Source organism: Suricata suricatta, chromosome 8 (genome assembly GCF_006229205.1).
Source record: "Suricata suricatta isolate VVHF042 chromosome 8, meerkat_22Aug2017_6uvM2_HiC, whole genome shotgun sequence".
In the NCBI taxonomy this organism is placed as follows: Eukaryota; Metazoa; Chordata; class Mammalia; order Carnivora; family Herpestidae; genus Suricata; species Suricata suricatta.
In genome coordinates, this window is record NC_043707.1 from 45,735,930 (window position 1) to 45,756,377 (window position 20,448).

At 46.6% G+C, this 20,448-nt stretch overlaps 1 protein-coding gene across 2 annotated transcripts in view; it reads left to right on the top strand.

The window, feature by feature from the left end:
- The window catches only part of IGSF3 (immunoglobulin superfamily member 3), an 89,291-nt gene that overhangs the window by 30,882 nt on the left and 37,961 nt on the right, over positions 1-20,448 (top strand). The gene's annotated exons all lie outside the window — the stretch shown is intronic.

The following is a 20,448-nucleotide window of genomic DNA, read 5'->3' on the forward strand; positions in this document are numbered from 1 at the left end:
CTCAAGTGTCAGGGACCCTGGTGCCGTGCCCGGGCCTGGGGCTGACTTCTTAGCTGGCCTTGCAAAGGACAGATTGCCGCTGAGCTCTGCGCGGTACCAAGCGCAGCTCCTAGACGCTGAAGGCTGTGTCTCTGCGCTGCATAGCATCGATCCACAGCATTTGAAGCTATTTTGTTCTCTCTGAGCATCCACAAAATTCATTCCTTTACAATGAGCCTGTCAGGGGTCGCTTTAGTGAAGAGGCTCTCCACTCGTGTCCCAGGGTCTCATTCTTAGGGAATTTTGCCTGAGCAAGTAAATCAAATGCTCTGTGAACGCACTAAGGTCACCATCCCCACCCGTGGGGATCTAGGACTTTCCCAGAGCCCCCTTCTCTCTGTTGCCTCACCTGTTCCCGACTGCAGCCCTTTACTTTTCCTGATTTGGCTGGAGGTTCCACAGAAAGGTTTTAAACTGCAGCTCCTTTGCCTATAAAAAGCACCCCACACACTGGAGACTGTGCTCGGCTCCGAGGGTTTGGTGAGTTTATCCCACCAGGCCAGCGGAGCTGTAGGTCAGTGAGGACAGGCTCTCTTTTCCCTCCTAGACATGGATTCCCCGTACAGTCCTTGCTGAGTTCGGGGAGACAAAAGCATGTGGCTGAGAAAGGATCCCCAAGCGGGATTAAAAATGAATCCTTCACCATCCATGTCCTCATTTGCTGCCTTCCGGGTTCGCTTTTCTTCTGCCTCTGAGGACCCCTTGTTCAGAGTGTTGTGTGCAGTGACTCCACAGTTCTCTGGGAAGTGGTTTCGGAGATGCTGTTTAAATCTTGGCAAGTGGGTCACCTTTTGATGGCAGCCCCCTGCTTCTCTACCCCTGCACCTGGCCCCCCACCCCCCACGCACGCACCCAGAGCTCATCTGGCCCTACACAAAAGGCCACCGATAACTCCCATTATTAGCACTAGATGCGTTGGAGACCGTCGGGGACGATCAGCGTTTTCCAGTTTTCACGACCACATAACTATTTTAAATGTGCACCCCTAGCAAAGCGATAACCTTCACAACCATACAGTCAGAGCCCTCGCTAATGGGATGGTTTTCTGGGTGGAACACCAGTTGTCTTTCCTCTCTTTTCTCAACCCAGCCTTTGCTGATTGACTTGTCTGAGTCTGGAATCCTTGACCGCCTTCCAGGAATGGGCTCTGCCCTTGGTGACTTCTGCTGTGTCTGGACCTTCGTGGTAATGATGCCCACTGGGGAGCTGTGGGGTCTGCAGCTGATGGAAGGGGCTTTGAGGAGGACTGAACGCCAGGTATGGGGAACAGTCTTGAATTAACCGTCTCCTGGCAACTTTCTCAAATGCATCAGTGGCTTATTACGGCCTGCGAGGCACCTCCCATCTGGGCGCCTGCCGTCCATCAGCTGTGTGCCCATCCTCTGCTCCCCCTGTCCGGCAGAGGGGTGTTGGAGGAGGCGATTTCTAGCTGCAGGCGGTGGGGTGGTCTGGAGAGTGGGACTCTCAGTCCACTGATGGCCTCGTCAACTTCCCCACAAACCCACATGCTCTGTCCTCATTCTGCCCACCCACCCAGGCACCCACATCTGGGAGCTGCTCTGGACAGCTCCCTGGACATGCTTTCAGGCTCTTGACTGCATTTCTGTGCATCTTTTCAACCAGACTGCCTCCCTCCACCTTCTGTGATCTGCTCTGCTTGGGTCCTCAGTTGGCATACTTCCGGATCACTGCAAGGATCCCTTGCTGGGACCCCTTTCCCATCACCCCTTGCCAGAACCATCTTCCCAAGACATGATTCAGAATAGATATTCTCTGTTTTACCACCCCACCCCCACCCCTGTGGCTCCTCATTGCTCTTGGATCAAAGCCTCCTTAGCATGGCAGTGAGCTCGTGCTTCGTCTTGGTCTGACCCTCTGTGTGCCCTCACCATGGGCCTTCCAGCCCCTCGAACGGCTCTGTGTGGACTCAGCCGGCTGTGTGCTGACGTCCAGGACGTGTCATTCCAGCCTCCCCGAGCAGGAATGCCCACTCATCCTGAAGCACTCTGGCACGAGGAAGCGCTGTTCTCTGAAGCTCTCCTGACCCCCGACGGTTGGCAGGGACCGCGTGCCCCATGTCCTCCGCGCACCCTTCACAGCACTGGTGGTACTTCCCAGCCTTTGTACACACACCTGTCTCCACCTCCTAGACTGTGATGGGATTGGGTCTCGAAGGTCATCAGCCTGAAGAACACAGTGCCTGGCAAAGGAGAGGCATCATCCATATTTGTGGGACGATGAACAAGGAGTTCGCGGTGCTGGCTTTGCCGCCGGTGTGATTCTTCATTTCTCTGAGCCTCCGTTTGCTCGCCTCATCTGTAAAATGGGGATGGTACACTTCTCTCACAAGATGGTTGTGAAGTTAAAATGAGAACGCACTTGGGGAAAACACTAGTATGGTGCAGATTTGGCTAATGCTAGGGATTTCGCAGGTACACCGTCCTTATGTCCCTTTGCAGGCAACAGCCAGGGAGAAAGCTTCAATTTCAGATAACGCATCTCATTACTGCCTTGAATCTTTTGTCTGTACTGAGAGGGCTTCTGCCTTGCCCCTAATTAGAAGGGTGTGTCTGGGGAGCACCTTCCGAGGCTGGGCTGGGGCTGCTGCCCCCCAGCAGAGGCTTTTGAATTCTTTCTTCTTTGTGGGACTATTTGGCAAATGTTCAGAATCCCAATCCTGAAGCCTCTGTTCCTCAAGGTTCTCCAGGCCTTTGATGGCACAGCCGCCCTTGTTCTCAGGCTCTCAGTAGGGAATTACAAACAGCCTGTAACGTGTGTCACGTCCTTGGCCCTGGTAAGTCAGAGGCAGCCTGCATGTTAATGCCTGAACTTCCGCTTTCCCGGGTCCCCTCCAGCTGGCTGTGACTCAGGTGCCTGGAAGGACGCTTGTCTTCAGGCCTCGCGGTTTCCACTCATGCTGCGCACGCAGGGCCATCCAGTTGGAAGGAGCAAGAGAAGAGATGCGTAAGAGGGCTTGGAATGGATCAACATGGAATTGAAAGTTTAATAACTCGGAAAATGAGGAGTTTCAGCAAAGTGACTAAATAGCTGGGGAAAAAAAGGAAGTATGGTCAAACCTGTTCCGCCAGACCCTTGAGCAAGTGTGAAGTTCAAATAGAGGGCCACTGATTAACCATGGGACTCTCGCACCTTCCAGGTCACCTGGCCAGCCTGGCCCTGGCTGGTTTTGCCATCATACTGGTTCTCAGCCTTCCCTGTTTCATATCACCGCCCTCACCCACTCTGCACATGCCGCCTGGCCAGACCCTCCCTCCCCTACTCCCCCAGACTCGTCCGCACTAAAGCATTCACCCCTCTCTGACTCCTTTTTTGGGGGGCAAGGGGGAGAGCGGTCTGAGAAACACCTTTCCAAGTGTAATCTATGCAGAATGCTCAGGGAGCACGTCATGCAAAGAAAGACTGTCCCTTGTGACCCTACTGTGCTTTAGTGGTTTCCTGCAGAGAAGCCCAGTACTTTCCCCACATGTATATAAGAGGGCTGAGGGCATGGGGCGGGGGTTTCCTTGACAGAAACACTTTCCAGCCCTTTTCCTTTTTTAACTTAGTAACGTGCTTTCAGCATTTTTAAGTGTTCGTATTATTCCCCTCTGTGATTTTTGATGGCTGTGTAGTATTTCACCACATGGGGAAGGATCGTAATTTACGTAATAGAGCCTTGCTCACTGGACCTCTCCCTGCTTCTGCGAGCACCCCCCCCCCCAAGCCCCCTGCTTTAGAAGCCCCTCTGCTCTCTTCCAGCAGAGCCCCACATACCTTCCAGGACACCGTGCTCAGAACTCTGCAGGGCTGCTGCTGCCTTGTCCCTGCAGAATGAACCTTCGCCTCCACGGTTCCCTCTTGTGTGTCTGTGCTCCCCAGGAAGAACCAGCAGGGGACCCGCTGCTCACTACCTGGTGACCGTCATGCTCAACGCATGTTCCTTGAATTAAATTGGAAAAATATGCAACCTAAGGGCTGCCCACAGAGGAGGGCAAAGTGCAAGAGACTGAACCACCAACAGTGAAAGTCAAAGCTGAGAGAGAAGGACTGGCTATGAATTATGATGATAAGGTAACAGGTACTTAAGAAAAACCCCAGAGGCAGTATCCATGCACTTGACTGTTAATTTCTAGTTGAGTGTGGATGTAGGTGCTTTATTAGTGTGCTAGACATATGTCAGGATCCCTGACCACTCATGCTTGAAACGGGGTTGCCCCCTCCCTCAGAGTCCCTGCTGCTGTGCATACAACAGGGACCAGCGGGGCAGTGGTTATGTTTTCCATTAATACAGAGCCCATCTGGTCAAGTCTGGCTGGACCTGGGTAAGGTGAAGTGTGTATCGTAAATGGTCCCCAAATCAAGTCTTTGAAGTTACTATCTGGGGGTTCTGTACCAAGAGCCATAGTGGGGAGTTGGAGGGGAGTATAGTAGGAATAGGCATGGGTGAACTGAATTGTTGAAGCACAGAAACTTGGGCCAAGTAAAGGAAGGCCGTCCTGGAAGAGAGGAGAACCTAGGTCTCATGGGTCTGCAGTTCCGGGCTTTCCAAGGCTCATGACCCGTATTCTTGGGTTGCTTTGAACTTCCACGATACGGCTTGTCGGATCCCCTTCTCCACTCCCCCCACCCCCCACTTGAGTTAGTTGAATGAGTCTCTGCGCCGAGGTTCTTGTGATTATCCAGCTAATGTCCAAGAGATGGCTCACGTGTGTGGCCATGGGCATAGTCAGGAGGATGGTCGTCTCTGCTGCCGGCTCATCTGCTTCCCTCACTGCCCCCCCCCACTGTCCTGCAAAGCCAGCCCTGGCTCCCAGAGGTGAAGGTGGGTGTTCCGGACTTTTCCTAATTTAATGAAGTGGACTCCTGGAGCCTCCTGGACTCGTTGGCTCAAAGGCTCATCCATCGGTAATGTTTCCTGAAGGGTCTACCAATCCCCAAGCACCAAGCTTGGGGCATGCATGGGTAGTGACACAGTGGCTCGCTGTCTAGAGATTCCTGCTGAGCGGCACAGCTTGACCTCCAGAAGGCTGAGCAAAAATGGGGAGAAGACCGTGGCCTTGGGCGGAGCTGGGAGAACAGCCCCAGTGGTTCGGACAAGGAGTACACACTAGGGGGAGCTAGAGGGGCTACACCCAGAGTAGGAAACTGCCCTGAAGGCACTCTGAAGACCACCCATTGGACGGCCCCCATTTCTCAACTCTGTGTCTCCATGGCCTTGGGGCTGGGAGGTAGCATAGGGTGGGGGGACATTGTGTCAAGGGACATGGCACAGTTTCCTGAAACCATGGGCACCGGTGCAGTTCACATCCAGATTGTGGTCTTATTCCCGATTCCCTGGACGAGCCCCTCACATCTTCTGCATCCCTTGCTGCCCCAAGAGCTAACATCCTAATGCTGCCTGAAGGAGCCCTGCTGGCACTTTCCAGGAACGGCCTGGGCTTAGCATCCTCTTCCTGGGGCTACAAGAACATCATGGGGGACGTAGGAGCCTGCCAGCTCCTAGAAGGAAGAGCCAGGTGACAGGGCATGATGGGAACCAAGGAGGTGTCTTTCTGCTCCTCGTGTGGGATAGCGGTGGTGGCCAGTGAGGAGACCGGAGACCCAGCACCTACCTCTCAATCAGCCTGGGGACTTGGAGAAACTGGGGCATCTCAGGTCCAGAAATGCCCCCTAACATAGTGTCTGCGGCATCAGTTGTGAAATGCATGCTCGTGAGGAGGAACGGGCCTTCACTGGCCCCAAGCAAGGGTTCTCGTGATGGAACTCAAGCGAAGCTTGTGGTTCTGAGGCCACTGGACTTGACGTGACGGCTGTGCCACAAGGCGGCCTCTTGCTAAAGACAGATCAGCCTGACCCTCCACCCATTTCTGTTATCTCTGAGACCGGATGGATGGAAGGAAGCAGAGGTCAGCAGATGTAGGATAATTACAGGCAAGTAATCTGATTCCGTCTTTTAAGGTTTTTTTTCTCTTCCAGAAAATAGAAGGCAAATAGTGGTACTTATATTCAATTATTAGCATTTGCCAGTGGATCTGCTGCCCTGAGTGCTGGTGGAGTTGGGGAAAGGGTCTGTTACCTTGGCCACGGGCATGGTTGGGCCAGGGCAGGCTGCTCCCCTGCCTCCTTTCCAGATGCTGCTTCCGTGCCGGGCCTTCCTTAGGATAGGGGTGAGGGGGCCACAGAGGAGGAGTGAGAGAGGGTGGGTGGGACTCTGGGCTACTGCCTTTTTCTGGGAGTGGAGGGTCATGGTGTGAGAGGTGAGTGACCGGAGAGAGGGCTGAGGTGTGGTCCTTGGGACTGGTCCTAGTGCCAAGCTTATCATGGAGCGAAAGAGCCATGGGTATCTTAAAATTGGTCTTCCAATGTGGGCTAAATGGTTAAGGAGAGAGAAGCCAGAAGGGTGTATAAATTCGGGTGAGGAAAACACAAAGAAGAAGGCATGGGAAAAGAGGGGGGTGTTCCATGAAGGAGAAACAAGCACCCTGGCGAGTAGTGCTCGGGGGGGCGCGACCCTGGACAGGTGTGCTGGCCTCAGCTGCAGCTGATTTCCAATGGGAGAGTCCTTCGCTTCTCAAGGCCAGTGGTCTGCGGATCCCAAGGAGATCCACACCAAGGGACTTGGTCAGCAAGCAAGGAGTACATGAAAGTTTGTGAGTGACCCCTTAATACCGGTTGGAGGGGCGCCTAGGGGCTCAGGTCATGATCTCACAGTCCATGGGTTTGAGCCCTGCGTTGGGCTCTGTGTTGACAGCTCAGAGCCTGGAGCCTTCTTCAGATTATGTGTCTCCCTCTCTCTCTGCCCCTCCCCTGCTCACTCTGTCTCTCTCAAAATAAAATAAAGACGTAAAAAAATACATGTATGTGTGTGTATATATATATATATATATATATATATATATATATATATAAAATGGTTAGAGTGCTATTTAGTAGGAAGCAATTGGAAAGAAAAGGGGATGTTGGTTATAGCAAAAAAAAAATTAGGAATTAGAATCTAATATCCAGTAGGAGAATAAATAAAATGTGAAATCCCAGGAGGGGATACTATATGCCTGTATAAAAGGAAGGAACTAGATTTGTATTTAATTTCAAAAACATTGAGAAGCAAAACCAAGGAATGTGTCTGTGTGGAACCAAAGTGTTTATATGAAAAAGTGGTGACTGATACTGTATATTTTCAATGATTATAAATACATATAGATAGATGATATGGGTATATATATATATATATATATGTAGATGTATATATATATATCTGTATGTAAATGGGTTTTAAAAAGAGTCTGGAGTGCTAAATCCCTAAATCATGCCAATCTCTGGGGAAATGGGGGGAGGGAGCAGGATGACAGCTGGTAGTCAGAAGCGATTGAAGGCTTATAATATTTTCATTGAAATGGCTCACACAGTCTAACTTAAGTAAATATTCAGATGTTTCAAGCATTTTTGAAGTCCTGCTTCAGCCTTCTAAGGTGACAGTTTTAAGCTCAGTAATGAGCACATGAGGCACAGCTTGGAAGCAAGGGCCCAGCCCAGGGCTCGGTCGGCCCAGCCCTAACATAGACAGTGAAACAGCCTCGTCATGACTCAGCAATGCACGCACCATGGAGACCAAGGTCGCTTTGGGGTGAAGGAAATCATCGTGTTTGCTGTCTTCGCTGGCCCTGTAGCTGGTAGTCACACCTTCTCAGAAGTGGCATCAGTAATTTAGCATTAATTAATCATCATCTTTAGATGAGCTCTATTTTAGGTACCACTGGGGATTTAAAAAGAAGAGAGAGAAGTAAAGGGAATGAGTTATATTTTCATCCTTGAACTTAAGCAGGCCAGGCCCTCATCTTGTCTCACTTGACTGTGAATTTGGTCTCCCTGCTTCCAGTCTTGCCCCCTGCTCTGTCCCCCACCTACCACCAGACGAATGACTCAGAAACACACGTCTAATCTGTGACCTTCCTTTTCTTCTTCAGGCCTTTTCCCACTTCCCCTGCCCCAGAGGACAGATTTGACTCTGGTAGCATGTCTTTCAGGGCCCTTTCCCACCCAGCACTCGAGGACCCTTGAGCCATGTGACAAGAGCCCTTGGCAAACTTCTTGCAGGTCCTGGAACATATTAGAGTGTTTTTTGTGTGGCCTGAATGTCCCTTCCCATCCTTTAGGACCCAATTCAAATACCCTTACTTCTGTGAAGTCTTTTTGGACCTACTTTCTCCTTCTGAGGGCTCTTACTTCGCACTTGGTACCTCACTGCTGCCACATCCTGGTGTGTAATAATGACCAGTTACACGTGTTTCCCTTGGGATTTTCAACTTCGTGTTAAGCCGTGTCTGATTAATCTCTCTCTCAGTGTCTGGCCTGGTACCCTTCATCCAACAGGTACCCCAAACATGGTTGAAAACGTAGTGTATGTCCCATTGTCTTTGCCTTGGAACTGATTACTCCACAACTCAGATGCTGAAAACAAGCTTTTATTCTCACAGAATCTGTGGGTCAAGAGTTTAGGTGGGCATGGAAGGAATGACTTCTCTGTGTTCCCCAGTGGCTGAAGTCTCAGCTGGAACCTTCCAAGGCCAGAGGCTGGTTGCAGCTAGGAATCCTAGGAGGGCTGGTTCACGCACGTGGCTCACAGGAGTGCTGGCTGTGGACGGCATGGTCGATTGGGCTCTGGACAGGAGCACCCTGCCCACGTGCCCTGGGCCTCCTCATGCCACGGCAACCTCAGGGCCATGGAATTCTTACACGGTGGTGCGGGACACCAGGTAGCAGAGCAGAGCTGTATCACTTTTTATGACCTAACTGACACCCACAGGGTCACGAGCCCACCCAGGTTCAAAGTCAGGGAATTAAGCTCTGTCTTCAATGGTCCAATGGCATGGTCACATTGAGGAACAGCTCATGGGACAGGAGATTTTTTTTTAATGTTTATTTATTCATTTTTGAAAGAGAGAGAGTGAGCACACAAGCAGGGAGGGGCAGAGAGAGGGAGACACAGAATCCAAAGCAGGCTTCAGGCTCTGAGCTCAGTGCAGAGCCCGACAGGTTGTTCGAACCCAAAAACTCTGAGATTGTGATCTGAGCTGAAGTCGGATGCTTATCTGACTGAGCCACCCTGGTGTCCAAAGTTGTCGTTCTTTTTTTTTGTTTTGTTTTTAAGTTTATTTATATTGAGAGAGAGAGTGAGTGCACACAAGCAGGGGCAAGACAGAGAGCAAGGGAGAGAGAGAGACACCCAGACGGTGCAGGGCTCAGTCTCACAAACCATGAAATCACGACCCAAGCCACCGTCAAGAGATCATGACCTGACCTGAGGTTGGATGCTCAACTGACCTAGCCACCCAGGCGCCCCAGGGCAGGAGATACTGTTAAGCTGTGTTTGGAAAACACACCTTTCTGCTGTGGGAGAAATTAGTTCCATAGCTAGAGCTAATATTTGTCCCTAGGGCTATTCCTACAGCAGTTGGCTTCACGCTTAGTGAGCACATATGATGGGCCCCATACTAAGGGTTTTAAAGGGAGGACTCACTTAATCAACGATATCGTGAAGATTGTATCACTTTACCAATGAGGACGCTGGGGCACAGAGAGATTCTGGAATTAGCTGCACCCTTGAGGTCTGCTCCTAGGTTGTGGCACCACACATATCACAAGGGAATCCGTGGCTGTCTCAGGGGATGTTTAGGATGGAAGTTAAGGGCCTTAAGTGCAGGTGTCTGTGCCTGTGGTCTTGGCAAGCTGAGCTCACAGCTGTGCTGCCTCTGTGGCTTCCCTGTGCATACGGGGGTCTCCGTGTGTGTGCCCAAACCTCGGTTAGGGTGCCTGTAGTGGGTGGTGACATTGACCTAGTGGGACCTTCTTTGTGAAGGTGCTTTTCGTGGTGCACCTTTTGTGGGTGTCTCCAGCCTGGTTTCATTGACCGACTTCCCCCACCGCTTGCCTCAGGCTCTGCCTCTGTAAAGGGAAGTCACTAATAGAACTTCACAGAGTTGCTGTGAACACTGCCATGAGTTAACACACGGAAGGCACTGGAACAGGCTCTGTACCTCATCCAGCAAGTGTGGCTCTTGTCAGCAAGGGCCACGCTTTGTCTGTCCCGTCATCCAGAAGGGGATGCCATGGAGGCTCTTTTAGCTCATGCCACTTGTCTTCCTTCGGCTGAAGGCTGAAGAGTAGGGATCCCCAGACCGTGTCCCTTCCTGGAGTGGCCTTCCTGACTGCTCTCTCCCATGCACTGTGTTCCGTGGAGGTTTTCTGCAGCCCAGTCTCTGCCCTGCGGAGGGTCTGTTTGGCATTTAAAACTTGGGGCTGTACAGATTCCTCATGGTCTTTAGGACCAAGTTGCCAAGAAAACCCAGTTGGTGGTTTATCCTCACTTATCACTGATGTTTACCAGGCACATTCAGCATGAGCCACAGGCTAAGAGAAGTATTAGTCATGTTTGTGGTCTTGGAGAAGGCGACTGAACCTTGAAGGGCATCTCCTTGCCTGGTGAATAGGGCTCTAATGATGTTGACCTCCTTCTGTTGTGCGAGGATTAAATGAAATGATAGATACAGAGCAGTTAGGGAGACGATCATCATATATCTTTAAAACAAAACATACTTGCTTATTTAAAATAATGGGAGGGGTGCCTGGGTGACTCAGTTAAGCATCCTACTTCAGCTCAGGTCGCATGATCTCACAGTTCACGAATTTGAGCCCCACGTTGGGCTCTGTGCTGACAGCTCAGAGCCTGGACCTGATTTTGAATTATATGTCTCCCTGTCTCTCTCTGCCCTCCCCCGATGATGCTCAGTTTCTCTCTCAAAAATAAACTAACATTAAACAAATAATAAAATAATGGGAAAATAAAAATAAGAAAGGAAAAGTCATTCGTCTTCACACCACTCAAAGATTCAGCCAGAATCATTGTTTCCTTCAGTCATCTTTTAGGTATAGTAGTTTTTAAAAATTATTTAATGTTTTTTATTTATTTTTGAGAGACAGAGAGAGACAGTGCGAGCAGGGGAGGGGCAGAGAGAGAGGGAGACACAGAATCTGAAGCAGGCTCCAGGCTCCGAGCTGTCAGCACAGAGCCCGGCGCAGAGCTCCAACCCACAAACCATGAAATCATGACCTGAACCGAAGTCAGCCACTTAACTGACTGAGCCACCCAGGCGCCCCTAGGTATAGTATTTTTTAAGCATAATTTTACTGCATATGCGGTTTTGCCTTTTTAAACAAAAGTTGCACATCAGTGTTCCTTTTATGCTCTCATACTTCCAAAGATTTTTCCTGTGTTTAGATAATCTCATGTCGGTAGAAATAAAATGAACTCTTAAAATATTCGTTTGGTGGCTTTTGCAATATTACTGGGTCTCTGGAGTTGCCTGTGAGATCGATATATGGTACATGACATGCTTCCCATTGTATGGTGTGGAAATATCCTAGTGTGGCCAGGCTGGCATGTAGAATTTGTAGTGGCTGGGTACTGAGCGAGCTTTGATGACTGGATAAGCAGATGTGGAATGGTGAGCTAGATCCTTTAACACCTTGACATGCTCAGTCATGCTTCTTAAACGTAGCAGTTGGATCCTGTGTCTAGCAATGTGGCCTCACTGAACCCCGGCATATTCCAGAAAATGCATGAGAAGCTAGTTTCCGCAGGCACAGTGATCCCTCCTTCTCACTAACTCCTGAGTCATACTGCCCCAAGCTAGATTCATCTAGAACTTAGTACAAAGGAAGAAGTGAGAACATCCTTGGACGTGCAATATCTTGACAAGCTAGCTAAATGGTACCCTGTGTTTGTTCGTGTGACTGGAGACTGTCATTAACTAAATCCAAAAGGACATGGCCTGTCCTAATGACCATGAACTGTCTAAAGCAATATTCTTAATCTTTTTTTCTGGGTCTTGAATTTTTCTCAGAATCTTAAAATTTATGGGCCCTTTTTCTAGAAAACACATACATGGGCACGGAACACAATTTTTCATTAAACGTGGGACTCAAAGGCGTTGATACTATTCATATACTGGTACAAATTACTCCAAACCTTAAGGTTTAAAACAACAGTAAATTCTTCTCAATTTTATTATAAGCCTAAAATCATTATTAAAAAAAAGATATGGTCTTAAGACTTTGAGGGGCACTTGAGTGGCTTCGTTGGTTAAGTGTCCAACTTCAGCTCAGGTTATGATCTCATGGCTTGTGAGTTTGAGCCCCGCGTCAGGCTCTGTGCTGACAGCTCAGAGCCTGGAGCCTGCTTCAGATTCTGTGTCTCCCTCTATCTGTCTCTCAGTCCCTCCCCTTCTTGCACTCTATCTCTCAAAAATAAATAAACATTAAAAAAATGTTTTAATAAAAAATAAAAAAGATTTTGATCCAAGTAGCTGTGGGTGCTTTGTGAAAGCAGTAATTACAGCGGTTGTCAATAAAATTCTTAAAATGATAGAAAAAGTCAAAAAATAATGCAAAAAAGAAAATAAACAGTAAACATTATCTCATGCAGTTTCTGTGTATGAGGAATCTGGAGCATCTTACCTGGGTCGCTCTGCCTCTGTGCCCTCCAGGGGAGTTGCAGACAGCTTGGCTGGCCCCAAAGACCCACTTCCAGAGTGTCTCAGTCACATGCCGGTTGTTGGAAGGAGGCCTCACGTAGCCTGCCCGGAAGGCTGCACTGATGTTCTCATGACATGGTGTATGTGATCCCAGCAAAGCAGAAACCCTCTTGACTGTTTATGGCCTAGCCCTGGAAGTCATATTCCATCATTTCCGCATTTCCTATTGGTCATAGAGGTCAGTTCTAGTCAGTGCATAGGGTAAGGTATGGAGGGTGACCTCCTGTCATCTCCATGTGCGCCACCCTCCCTGCACATTGACCTGGAGGTTTTCCTGACTGTGTCATTTAGGGTTTCATTGCACGGGCATGGTTGATTAAATCATTGGTCATTGGTGTTTGATCTCATTCCAATACTTATCTCCGCCCTGGAGTTCGGGGTTGAGATTTTCAACCCTTTAAGGAAGGCCAGCTCCATTCTTGAAAGTGTCAAGAATCATTGGCATACCCCTTTAAGGGAGGAAGGTGTTCTTTATGAATGATAAGACATTCCTATCACTCAGGAAATTCTAAGAGTTCTCCATGCTCTGAGCCACATACCAGGGACAAAGACCAAATACTTATTTTCTATTATACCCTGTTAGTACAGAGAAAATTTTATACAGCAGTCATACATTTTTTTACTTTTGGTGAAAAAATTTTTTTCTACTTATCTAACTAGAGCATACTCTGCAGAGGATGGAGGTTGGGAAGGGAGTAAAATGTAAAGAAGAAAATACAAATCACTCGCCATCCTATTACCCAGTGTTTTCTCTCTAAACTTTTTTGGTTTACAACAAAATTGAGAGGAAGATGCAGATGTTTCCCATCTGCCCTGCCTCCACACATAAATAGCGTCCTGAGTGATGAACGTCACTGGGCAGAGTGGGACATTTCATTACCAGGAATGAGCCTGCACTGACATATCACAATCACCCTGAAACCCATAGTTTACGCTGTGGTTCATTCTTCTTGTAGTACATGCTATGGGTTTGGATACATGCATAATAAAATATGCTCATCATTACAACATCGTAAAGTATTTCCACTGCCCTAAAATTCTGTGTGTTCATCTCCCTACACTCTGTAACCACAAGTCTTTTTTTTTTTAATCATTTCTGTGCTTTTACCTTTTCTAGAATGTCATATAATTGGAATCCTATAATATATAGCCTTTTTTGATTGGTTTCTCTCATTGATACTATGTATTTAAAGTTCCTGCATGTCTTTTCATGCTTTGAAAGCTCATTTCTTTCTAATGCTGAACAGTATTCTGTCATCTGGGTGTATTGCAGTTCAGCTGTTTACCTGCTGGAGGACATCTTGACTGCGTCCAGCTTCTCACAACTATGACGAAAGCAGATATAAACTTTCATGAGCTGGTTTTTGTATAAATAAAAGTTTTCAGCACCTTTGGGTAATACCACGGAGAACAGTTGCTTGTTCAGAAGGGAAGGGTGTGCTTAGTTGTTGGAAACCCCCAAACTGTCTTCCAAAGTGGCTGTACTATGTTGTGGTCCCAGTGGCTGTGAAGGAGGGTTCCTGTGGCCCTACATCCTCGTCCGCACTTGGTGTTGTCCCGTTCCAGACTTTGGCCACTCATACAGGTGTGTAGTGGTATCTTTTTGTTGTTTTCATTTATATTTCCCTGTTGATAGGAGATGTGAAGCATCCTTTTATATGCTTACTTTGCCATCTGCTATCTTTGGTGAGGTGTCTGTGAAGGTCTCTGGCCCATTTTTAAATCAGGGTTTTTTTTTCCTTATTTTTGGGTTTTAAGAGTTCATTGTGCATTTTGGGTAACAGTCTCTTATCAGATGTGTCTTTTGCAAATATTTTTTTCCTAGTCAGTGGCTCATCTTCTAATTCTCTTGATTTTATATTTCACAGAGCAGACGTTTAATTTTAATGAAGCTTAGCTTATCAATTATTTCTCTCGGGGATCATGCCCTTGGTGTTGTATCTAAAAAGGCATCACCATTCCCGAGCTCATGTAGGTTTCCTCCTCTGTTGTATCCTAGGAGTTTTATAGTTTTGCATTTTACATTTTGATCGTGATCCGTTTTTAGTTAGTTTTTGTGAAAGGTAGAAGGTCTGTGTCTAGATTAATTTTTTTTTTTTTTGCATGTGATTGTACACTCGTGTGAGCACCGTTTGCTCAAGAGACTGGATTGCCTTTGCCCCTTTGTCTAAGATCACTGTATTTATGGGAGTCTATTCTGGGGTCTCTGGTTTGTTCCAGTGAGCTATACTCCATGACCATGTTGTTTTCATTACTATGGCTTTATAGTAGGTCTTAAAGTTGGGTAGTTTCGGCCCTTCAACTATGTTCTCCTCTTTCAATATAGTGTTGGCTATTCTGGATCTCTTGCCTCTCGGTATGAAATTTAGAATCAGGTTGTTGATATATACAAAATTAACTTGCACTTTTGATTGGGAGTGCATTGAATCGATAAAAGTTTGGAAGAACTGACATCTTGACATTATTGAGTCTTTTTACCCAAGAACATTGAGTTTTTCTCCATTTATTTAGTTCTTCTTTGGTTTTGTTTATTAGAGTTTTGTAGCTTTCCTCATATATATCTTCTGTATAATTTGTTAGATCTCTACCTATTTCATTTTGGGTAGTGCATTATATTTTCAATTTCAAGTTCCTTTCTTCAATGTTGGTATATAGGAAGGCAGTTGAGCTTTGCATATTAACCTTATATCCTGCAACATTGTTGTAATTCTTTATTCCATGGTTTTGTTTTGTTTGTTTTTTGTTAATTCCCTTAGATGTTTTTATATAGACAATCATGTCATCTGCAAACAAAGACAGTTTTTTTTCTCTTCTTTTCTAATCTGTATATCTTGTATTTCCTTTTCTTTCCTTATTACATTAGCAAGGACTTGATAATATTGACAAGGAGTGTGATATTGAAAAGAAGTTGTAAGAAGAAGATCCTTGCCTTGTACCTGATCTTAGTGGGAAAGTTTTGAGTTTCCCACTGATGTTAGCTCTAGGTTTTTGGTGGATATTCTTTATCAAGTTGGAAAAATCCCCTCTATTCCTAGTTTACTGAGTTTTTATAATGAATGGTTGTTGGATTTGGTCAAATGCTTTTCCTGCTTCTATTGGTATGATCATGTGATTTTTCTTTTTAGCCTGTTAGTGTGATAGATTACATTAAATGGTTTTCAAATATTGAACCAACCTTGCATATCTGGGATATAGCCTACATGGTCTTGGTGTATAATTCTTTCTGTAAATCATTGAGTTTGATTTTTACTATTTTGGAGGATTTTTGCATCTATGTTCATAAGAGATATTGACCTGCAGTTTTCTTATAATGCCCATGTCTGGTGAGTATTAGAGTAGTGCTGGCCTCATAGAATGAGTTGGGAAGTGTTCCATCTGCTTCTGTCTTCTGAAAAATTATAGAGCATTGTTATACTTTTTCCCTTAAATGTTCAACAGAATTTGCCAGTGAATTTATCCAGGCCTTGTGCTTTCTGCTTTGGAAGGTTATTAATTATTGATTCGATTTCTTTAAGTATAGGTCTTTTGAAATCATCTATTCCTTGTGTGAGTTTTCACAGATTGTGTCTTTCAAGGTATTGATCCATTTCATCTAGGCTGTCAAATTTGTAGGCACAGAATTATTCATAGGATTCCTTTATTAACCTTTTACTTTTTGTACACTCTGTAGTGATGTCTTCTCTTTCTTGTTTGACATTAGTAATTGGTGTCCTTTCTCTTTTTTCTTAGCCTGACTAGGGCTTATTGATTTTATTGATCTATTCAAAGAACCAGCTTTTGATTTTGTTGATTTTCTGTGTTGATTTCCTGTTTTCAATATTATTGATTTCTGCTCTGATTCTTGTGATTTCTTCTGGTTGTTTTGGACTTAATTTGCTTTTCGTTTTCTATTTTCCTAAGGTGGAAACTTAGATTACTGATTTGAGATCTTTCTTCTTTTCTAATACATTCATCCAATGCTATAAAATTTCCGTTTAAGCACTCTTTTCCCTGAATATCACACATTTTGATTAGCTGTGCTTTTATTTTCATTTAATTCAGAATACTGTACTTTTAAATATCTCTTGAGATTTCTCCTGTGACCCAGGTATTCTTTAGAATTGTGTTATTTAATATCTACATGTTCGGGGATATTCCAATTATTTTTCTGTTACTGATTTTTAGTTTAGTAATTGTGGTCTGCTAGCAGACACTATATGATTTCTCATCTTTTATATTTGTTGAGGTGTGTTTTGTGGCCCAGAATGTGGTCTGTTGTTGGTGCACATTCCAAGAGCTTGAGAAGAATGTGTCCTCTGCTATTGTTGGATGAAGAGTCAATATTGTCCATTATATTCAGTTGATTGATGGTGTCGTTGAGTTCAACTATATCTTCACTGATTTTTGGCTTGATAGGTCTATTTCTGATAGAGGCATATTAAAGTCACCAGCTATGATAGAGGACTAACCTGTTTCTCCTTACAGCTCTGCCCATTTTTGCCTCATCTAGTACAATGCTCTGTTGTTTTGCGTATGCATGTTAAGAATTGTCATGTCTTCGTGGAGAACTGTGTAATATCCTTCATCATCAGTAGTAACTTTCTTTACTTTGAAATCTGCTCTGTCTGAAATTAATATAGCTACTCCCGCTCTCTTTTGATTAGTGTTTACTTTTCATCCATATTCATCTTTATATTTAGAGTGGATTTCTTGTAAATAAGACATAGTTGGGTTGTTTGGAGATCCACTCTAACCAATCCCTGGCTTTTTAATTGGCACATTTAGACCACTGATTGGCATTCAATGTGGTTACTGATGTAGTTGGATTAATATCGACCTTATGCCTCACTGTTTTGTATTTGTTGCTCTTGCTCTTGGGTTTTATTTTTGTCTTCTACCCTTTTTCTGCTTTTTTTTTTTTTTTTGGTGTCTAGTCCTTTTTGTACAGTTCTATATAATGCTGTAAATATTTGTTCTTTTGTTTTCAATTACGTAAGTGACATTTGCTTGTTGTAGAGTAATTCAAAAAATATAGGAATCTCTATAGGGAGAAAAAAAAGTCATTAAAAAAAAAAAAAAGGTAATCCCTGCCCAGGAGGAGTCTTCTGCTGTAAGCCGAGGGGGAAGATGGAAGGGGCCGTAAGGTCAGGGGACGCCTTGGCCTCTGGTAGGGGACCTGGTTCTCTTTGAAGACAGTACTGTCTCAGAAAGTGATGGGCAGTGCCAGGAGAAGGAACTATGGGGGGTGGGGTGCACAAAGGGAATAAAACTGAGGAAAATAACGGTCATTTTCCCTCCTATGTTAGGATTCATTCCCTAAGAACGGCATTATTTTCAGGTTCAGAGGCCCTTTGTGGGGCAGGAAGGAAATTAAAGAGATATTGAATAAACAGGGGCAGCTGACTGTGTGTGGTTCAAGTATAATCCAGTGTTTACTTATTTATTTGTTTGTCAGGGCTGTTTATCAATGGTTTCTGGCTTGAACAAGTTGTTTTGACTCCCATAGCTCATTGAGGCCACTTAGCACTGTTTACTTTTCAGTGGGTGATGTGTGCTACCCAACGACCAAGCACTTTGCTAAGGGCTGCGGGTTGAACTCAGGTCGGGGCAGGGACCGCTCAGCACCTCCCCACAATAGCTGGTATCTGATGGGCCTCCGCCCCACCCCTTCTCTGGGGAAGAATGAAACTTGGTTGACCCAGATCTACGTGGAGCCTTTGCAGAAGGAAGGAGCTTGAAGCTACTGATCAAGAGCTTGAATGTTAGGAAATGTTTTCTAATTTGGAAAGGAGCAGTTCTTGGCCCTGCCGTGCACTTGAATGTTTAGAAATGCTAGTGCCCAGGCTGAACCCCAGACCCGTTCCATCGGGTGGGATCCAAGCCCTGCTATTTTGTAAAGCTCCAGGGTTTACAAAATAGATCCAGGGTTGAGAAGTGGTGCCTTAAAGGAGGAAGCTGCCTCGTGACCTGCCTCGACCCTTCGCGGCAGCGACCGTGGCTGCTGGTTAACAGAACACTGGAATACAAAGAGACCGAAATGTTAAGACTGTAGGTACATTGTTTTCAGAGTTCCGGGTTTCTGGAGCACTGCAAACATTTGATTTAAGTGTCACCATATAGGTATTTCAAGTTGTCACAAAAAGAGTACACATAGTCAAAATGTTATACACCACATTTTAACATACTGAAAATAACGAATGAGCTGTCTTCTCGATGACTTTCAAGATTGTAATCAATGCCTTTGACCAGAATGGATTCAGGAAATTCACATACCACTTCGATCTGTGGATTTGGTTCCCACCCTTCATTATTTTCCAGTTCCTCGTTTCTGGTGCTGAAGCCAAGATGGGGTTCTGGGTAAGATTTTGTTTGGGAGAAAAGGTTCTCTGAATTACAGTGCACAAGCCACAGGTCTTTCCTCGGAGGGTCTGTTTGAAAGCCTGTCATCTTGGAGATGAGATCAGCTTGCTTTGAGGCACAAGCACTGCCCCCCCCCCCCCCCCCCCCCCCCCCCCCCCCCCCCCCCGACTGGTTTTAGGGCTGCGTCCTAGTGCTTGAGCTGTGCCGGCTGTTCACCAGCTGGGTCCCCATCAGATAGGTTTACACTGGGGCAGCTGCGAGGCCTTTTTGGAAGGGAGAGAGGAAGGCTTCATGGAGTGGAAGTGGGCTGCAGCTGTGGGTGGCCCAGAGATGCTGTCATTGTCAGGAGGCCACTGGAATGTCCTTGGATGATCCCTGGTCAAACCCTGTGGGTCCAGAGCTACAGAATGTTCCAGCCAGAAAGGGTTTTTCGCTAGCTGCTCTTCACGGAAGAGTATTTGTGGGCTAGACCCTGCGTCAGGGGCTTTGCAGGTTTTCTCTTACTGAGTCGTTCCGTAACTCTGTGAGGCACATGTTATTACACCCATCTTCCAGATGAGGAAACTGAACCTTGGAGAGGTAAATGAACTTATCCAGAGTCAAGCTGGGAAGTGACAAAGTCAGCATTGGCACATGTGCTAGTCCACTCCCAGGCCTTCTTAGAAATCATTTTAGGGCCACCTGGGTGGCTCAGTCTGTTAAGCATCCAACTTCGGCTCAGGTCATGATCTCATGGTTGGTGGGTTCGAGCCCTGTGTCGGGTTCTGTGCTGACAGATCAGAAGCCTGCTTGGATTCTGAGTCTCCCTTTCTCTCTGCCCCTCCGTCCCTCCCTCTCTTCCTCTCTCTCTTTTTTCTCTCTCAAAAATTAACATTAAAAAAAAGAAATCATTTTATAGCTGAAGAGGTTCAGGTCTAGAAGGGAAAAGCAACTTGTCCAAGATGACACATCCCACCCTAGGTCCTGGCAGAGCTGTGGCTAGAACTCACCTGCCCCTTCTGCCTCTGCTGCTGCAGGGAAGGAAGGCCAAGGACTGTGCCCCTTCCCCCCTGCAAAGTGGCTCAGGCAGGGTCAGCATTAGGCTGGCATGGAGAGGGGAAACCCACCATATTTCCTCACCCCTGAGCCTACTGGGGAGACCATGTTAGGAAGAACATGGAGAAGGAGGGCAGAGGTGACCTCAGAGAAACACCCCAGGCAGAAGGCAGGGGACTGGTGGGGAATCAGAGCTGCCATCCTAAGGGCAGCCTTGCTTCCTTGTTACGGGTCTGCACTGTCACCCCCCCCCCCCCCCCCGGCTCCATTGGCAGCAGGCAGGCATCTGGGCAGCGAGGATCTGCTTCAGCCCAGCTCTGCCCCCATTCAAGGCGGGTGAGGAGGCGAGGTTCGCTCCTCCATGTGGTGTCCTGCGAGTAACTACATTCAAAAACACAGGGTGCGGCACCAGAGAAAGGGAGCCGGGACCCGCGCCCCCCCCCCC